Genomic DNA, 6,776 nt, shown 5'->3' with positions numbered 1-6,776 from the left:
TATTCTAGCTGTGAAGGACCTTGTACACTTCTATTTGTGCAATATCCTTTTGGTAGTGTGGGTACCATATTATATTGCAATATTCAAGTGGACTACGTACGTACGGTTTATAAAGCATAATCATGTGTTCAGCTTTTCTTGTTTTGAAGTGCTGAACAATATCGCTTTCCCATTTTTGCTTTTGCATTTCCTACAGTAGTATTGCTATGATCATTACAACATATTCTGTTCAACAAAAACACCAAGGTCTTTAACTGCTTCCTTTATTTGTGATTGTCTCGTTATTTGGTCCTTTATATGCATATAGTATCTTCTTATCACCAATAGTTTATTGATTCAAATTTATCAGAGTTAAATACCATCCTATTTATCTCTGCCCATTTATATATTTTGTTAGGTCTCTTTGATAGCGAGTTCCTATCTTCATCACAAGCAATTTCTCTACTTATTCTTGTGTCATCTGCGAAACTTCCTACTACCGAGTCCTTAACATTACTGTCTATGTTCGTAATCATAATCACAAATTAGCAATGCAGCTAACACCGTACCTTGTGGCACCGGATATTACCGTAGCTTCATCCGATTTTCATCGTTAGCAATCACTATCTGTTTTCTGTTTTGCAAAAATTCTTTATCCATCTTCCTACTTTGTCAACAATGTTATGTTTTCTCATTTGTTTTGTTACATATTATGGTCCACCTTGTCAAAAGCTTTTGCAAAGTCTAGGTAAACCACATCTGTATCTTTTTCGTTTATCATATTCTTATATGAGAGAGATCTTGAGGGAGAGAAAGAGAGAGGGAGAGAGATAGATTGAAGGAGAGAGAGAGGGAGGGAGAGAGACTGACGGACAGGAAAAGAGAGAGAGAGAGAGAGAGAGAGAGAGAGAGAGAGAGAGAGAGAGAGAGAGAGAGAGAGATTGAGGGAGAAGTTGGAGGAGATTGAGGGAGAGAAACAACTGAAACAAAGGGAACAACAACAATAAATTGTAAACAAATTCCCAAACCCTGACGACAATTCTCAAAATTAATATTTTGACTTTAGACACACTTCTTCATCTTCATCAACATGAATGAATGAATGAATGAATGAGTGAATGAATGAAGAGAGAGGATGATGATGATGATGATGATTTTGATGATAATGATGATGATGATAAGAGTCTAAAAAAAAAAAGCCCTGTGAATAATGAATGAAGAATGAATTATGGAAGTTCCTTCCTTCCTTCCTGAAGGTCTCGTCTCTTCGTCTCTTTATAATAACCACTCGAGTAGAGTCAATTCAACACTATTATGTATCATCACGAAAATTATCAGAACGGGCCCATTTAATAATCATCATCATCATAATAACATCGTTGTCGTGAGCGATAAAGTTGAAGGAAGATCACAGGTCACACGACGGGAACAAAAGCGCTGGTGGTCGGTTGCTAATAATAATAATAATAATAATAATAATAATAATAATAATAATAATAATAGTCATTGTGGGTGAGGGCCCTGTCGAAAAATGCTTCTTAGATGAGGTGGCCCACTTCACGGCGTATAACAACATTATTCTCGATAAGGAAATTGCTCCTAATGACTCTGCAGAAACAGGGAAAACACTGTCAGTTAAAAGCGATTCCCGACCTTAATAAATAAATAAAGAAAGGTGGTTCATAGGGTTATTCTTCTTCTTCTTCTTCAACCACATTTTCGATGAACGGGTCTCTGAGGAAGGAAATGAACGAACCCTGGTCCTTTCACCCCGAATCTCGATGGGAATGGCGCATAATGGTCTCTTCTAGAGTGATGGTTGGACATCTGTGGAGAGAGAGAGAGAGAGAGAGAGAGAGAGAGAGAGAGAGAGAGAGAGAGAGAGAGAGAGAGAGAGATTTCACTATAGTCTGACCATGAAGAAGGCGTATAATCAGCTTCCATCTCTCTTCCGCCATCAATTATCATTATAAAAACTCTCAGAGACCAACCAGACTTCTCTCTCTCTCTCTCTCTCTCTCTCTCAAAAGAGCTGTTCTTAATTGTCTGTCTGTCTGTCTGTCACTATCCGGAGGGGGCCTCGTACACACTACAGTACTAGACATCTCTTCAAGTGCTCATATAAAAACGTGCAACATATGCTGGGAACCGGATGTAGGTTCCATTTGTAGATATATAGATATTTTAATTTCTGCAACATATTGCAATGCCTTGCAATACGGCAATGTTGCAGTCAGACTTCCACCCTTGTCACCACAAGGAATTCCGCCTGTATTCTCGAAGGAGAGCGCCGTACTTAGTCACAGGAAGCTCTTGACGAGTCTCATCGTTTTTTGCGTTTTTTGCTAAGGGCAATGACTAAATCTATTTAAAAACTATAGTCTGGCGGATTAATGGAACTTTATGAAATAAATAGGATCAGGAACTTAAGAACGAGACAGACGAACGTTTTTGAACTAAAACAGTTTAAAAGTCGAACGTTTTTAAAATTTGAGAGATAAAAGTTAACTGCTTCCTGCCCTCCTGACAACCGATGGGGGTGACGCCGAGTGTTAGAGAATCTTTTTTCTTTTTTATCTTTCTCACTTCCTGGTTTCAAAACTGCAACGAGCGGAGGAGGAGGAGGAGAAGGAGAAAGATGAACTATAGGAAACAGATAAAAGGACGAAGGGAATACTGATAAAGGAAGGAAAAGGCATTCTTCCTCTTTTAGCCTGTTCCTATCTTCTGATTCCAGTGTGCCTCGTCTAGCCCTACTGGTCAGCATTGTTTTTTCAGTGTTATCATACCAGATTTCTTCTCTTGTGTTTTCTTTACATCTTCTGTAGATTCGTAATGTTGTCTTGTCAAAATTTCTCACTGCCACGCTTTTTTTGTCCAGGTTATTTATTATTTGTTTTAGCTGCTTATCTTTAAGAGATTCAATTTTACTTAAGTTTATGTTTAATACTTTCATATATTCTTTTACTTTCAGAATCCACGGGGTTTTCTTGTTTTCGCATTGATTCCTGGTTATCTCGTATAGGAGCCTATTTCCTCCATTCTCGAGTGTACCGTATGTTTCAGATAGAACAGTTTATTCTTCATATATAAGTGGCAGGAAGAATCAGGTAATAATCATGATTGATCAATAAACTTGCTGTGTAACCTGAGATTGCTTTCAGAATTGTTCTGGATACTTGATTGTCTATCTTTTGCAGTTCATTTGTGTCTTTCTTGTCGGGAGTTTATGACCTCCATGGCATCGTTCCTAATCCCTTTCCGATACATTTTTCTTTTTCAGCTTACAGCTTTAATGATTGCAGGGGCCATTTATCTGTTCTCTGAAGCTCTGGTCTTTCATGTTGCTCATCGTTGAATATTGATATATATATTGCTTTTGTCTTTGTTTATATATTGAGGCCACATTCGCTTGGTATTTCCAAAAGGGTTTGTATTGCTTTTGTTATTTCTTCGAGGGTGTCCCGTCCTAGGATTAATCCATCGTCTGCATATAATAGTGCCACTCTCTGTATAATTTCATTTCTGAAACCTTTCGTTGTACTTTCTAACTTTTCTATTATCAAGTAAGTTATTAGCAGGAAGAATATGGTTGAGCCATTACACCCAAGCTGCCTAAATCCGTTTGTCACATTTGGTTTTGTCACCCCCAACCAGTTATGCCACAGGATTGCGTGTGGTTGCTAAGAGTGAAGATGGCCTCAAATCGTATCTTTGGTAGCTGCTCGTCCCCCCTTCTCGTGATGTAGTTAGGGAAAACAATTTACAAGTTCCATTATCAAAAGCAAGATTTATCAAGCTCCTCTCTAAACATCTGCTTACTGCCGGTTGCAGAGTTTATCAAGCAAAGGGAGATGCAGACAGAAAAACAGCCACTGATGTAGGAAATTCAGGACACAATTCAGTTGTCGCTGGTGAAGACACAGATCTGCTAGCATTTTTGATTGCTCTTGCCAAGGCCCCGTCCACACGGTCGCGCTCTGCTCGGTAAACTTTGCCTCTTTGTGGGCTAAGCCTGTCGTACGCATTTATGCTGCTGTCCGAACGACGCTTGTTGGATAGTGAGAGCCTGGCAGTGACTGACTCGGACGGAGTTGTGTACAATATGGACCGTAAGACACGCAAGAAGAAGAAAATCACGCTGTGTATTGTTGTAGCAATGTGTGCAAAAATAAAGGGGACAAGGCAGAAAAGGACGTGGTGTAAAGAGTGGCTACAAAGAAGAGCAGTCATAGGAGGAAGTCATATGACGATACTGCGGGAACTGAGACATGGCTATGAATCAGATTTCATCAACTATGGACCCTAACAAAACAACTAAAGTTAGCAGTTATTTACTGATGAACTTATGCATGGTTTTTAGACAATGCAATTATGAGTATACTTATTTCTTATAACAAAAATAGTATGAAATTTGACTGATAAGTTACAAAGAACCTTAAGGAATCTTCTTGTCACCTGATTGGTCAAATGTCAGTAAGCAGCTGTCTCTATAATGGGCTAGACTGACAGATTTCCGTAGCATTACAATAAGGGATGTTAATATATTTGGTTTTCAAAGTTCCCATAAGTCATACTTACCTGACGTATTCATTATGAAGGGTAAAATAACGAGAAACTCTTGTTTATTTTCCTTTATCTATTTATATATATTTGTCAAGGTTTTACACAAAATTGCGCTTTACGGAAACTTTTCCGTAGGTGACGTCTTTATCCGTTTACCAGAAATATTTCCGTCAGTTAACAGCCCTGCTGCAGGCAAAGCCTCGATACTTCGATAAACATTAGGAAAGCTCTATACGAAGCTTTGCGGGCCGTTTCTCCGTTTCTGACGTCCTGTCATTCAGGAGCCGAACGGTACAACGAGCAACTGGGGAAGCTGATTCTCTCTCTCTCTCTCTCTCTCTCTCTCTCTCTCTCTCTCTCTCTCTCTCTCTCTCTCTCTCTAAGGCTTCTGTGTTCTTTCATTCTCCGCATCACATTCCATAGAAGAAAGACGCCCAATGAGAGTGTATTCAAGCCTCTCGTAGTCGTAGGCCGAATGAGCAGGAGCCAGTCAATTAGTAAACGACACGCGAACCGAGGAGCAATTTTGGTCCTCATTCCTCCCCACATGCGCACTACGTCGGCATTTCAATGTTCATTCCAAGCCGTCAGGGTCTAGACTGGAACGGAATGGAATGGAATATAGAGTTTAGGCCAAAGGCCAAGCACTGGAAGCTACGAGGTCATTCAGCGCTGGAAAGGAAATTGACAGTAAAAAGGTTCGAAAGGTTAAGTAATAGGAGCAAGACCTCAAAGCAGTCGAAGAAGCACTATGGAATAATTAAGAAAGGGTTGAGGAAAGCAAGATGGAAGACAGATAATATGAAGGAGATACAGTAAAAGGAATGAAAGGGGCTGCAACTGGGGGCCTCAAGAAGGAACGCTTCAAAGAACCTTTAGCAATGCCTACAGTGCACCCCGTAAGGCGCGCTGACGGCACTACCTCGCTACGGGGAGCTTGGCGTAGGGTGAGGTCAGGTTGGCTGACCCACCTGTCGTATTACTGAGATACTGCTTGTTATGTATATATATATATATATATATATATATATATATATATATATATATATATATATATATATATATATATATATATATATATATATATATATATATATATATATATATATATATATATATATATATATAGAGAGAGAGAGAGAGAGAGAGAGACGTCAGTAACGCTTACTCCTGCAGAGAGCCATTCATTAGATACTCATTACCGAAACCATCTCCATATCCCGGATTTTATTTAATCAACTTTTAGAAATAATATTGATGTTGGTCTCTGTATGTTATGTTGAATAATAATAATAATAACATAATAATAATAATAATAATAATAATAATAATAATAATAACTTCTTCTGCATTATCAGAAGAAATGGAAGAAATAATTCGGCGTCAAAACCTGACGTCAAGCACAGACAAGAGAGAGAGAGAGAGAGAGAGAGAGAGAGATTGAGTAACCTCAGAGGCCAGTGGGGAATACTGATAAATGTGAATACATGAAGTCTCAAGACAGAGCAGGTAACTCACTGAAGGGAATTCACTTCAGTCACTTTTTATTATTATTATTATTATTATTATTATTATTATTATTATTATTATTATTATTATTATTTATCTATTTATTTATTTATTTATTTTCGTGCCATTTCCCACCGAAGTCTAAAAAGAAACCATGCAATTGTTCCCCGTAGATATCTGGCCTGAGACTTGGACCTCCACGAACAGGATATTGCAGGGTTGTCGGAACTGCCAATCTATATTTAGCTTTTAAAGTTGCTGAATTAAAGTCAGTTGATTATTTCAAGTAAACCCCAGTCAGGTCAGAAACCTGATTTATATATAAATATACATTAATGATATTATTCAGAACTGCGGTGGCATTTTCGCTATGCGGGGAGGACTGTAGGCAAGTTGGTTATGATCGTCTTCCCTGACGTCGAATTTTGGGTCATTTTTCTTTGACGTGAAATACTTATTTCCAGCTGAAGTTGCATTCAGATATCCCTAAAGACTCATCATTTTTCTTAGGTGGCCAATAGGTGGCGTTCATGACTTGCTCATAGTCAAAATTCCTGTTAAGTTTTTGGTGATGGAGAAAGGACCGCATGGTGACCACGTGGCCGCCCCAGAGTATACGGAGAATTGCAAGACGAAACTGAAATCTGATTTCATTCATTATTTTGACACAATTTTCTGAGATGGTAAATGGAAAAGTCTCAATTATCCTTCGTTTAGACAGA

The sequence above is a fragment of the Macrobrachium rosenbergii genome, chromosome 4 (assembly GCF_040412425.1).
Source record: "Macrobrachium rosenbergii isolate ZJJX-2024 chromosome 4, ASM4041242v1, whole genome shotgun sequence".
Classification (NCBI taxonomy): Eukaryota; Metazoa; Arthropoda; class Malacostraca; order Decapoda; family Palaemonidae; genus Macrobrachium; species Macrobrachium rosenbergii.
This window is presented reverse-complemented; position numbering follows the sequence as displayed.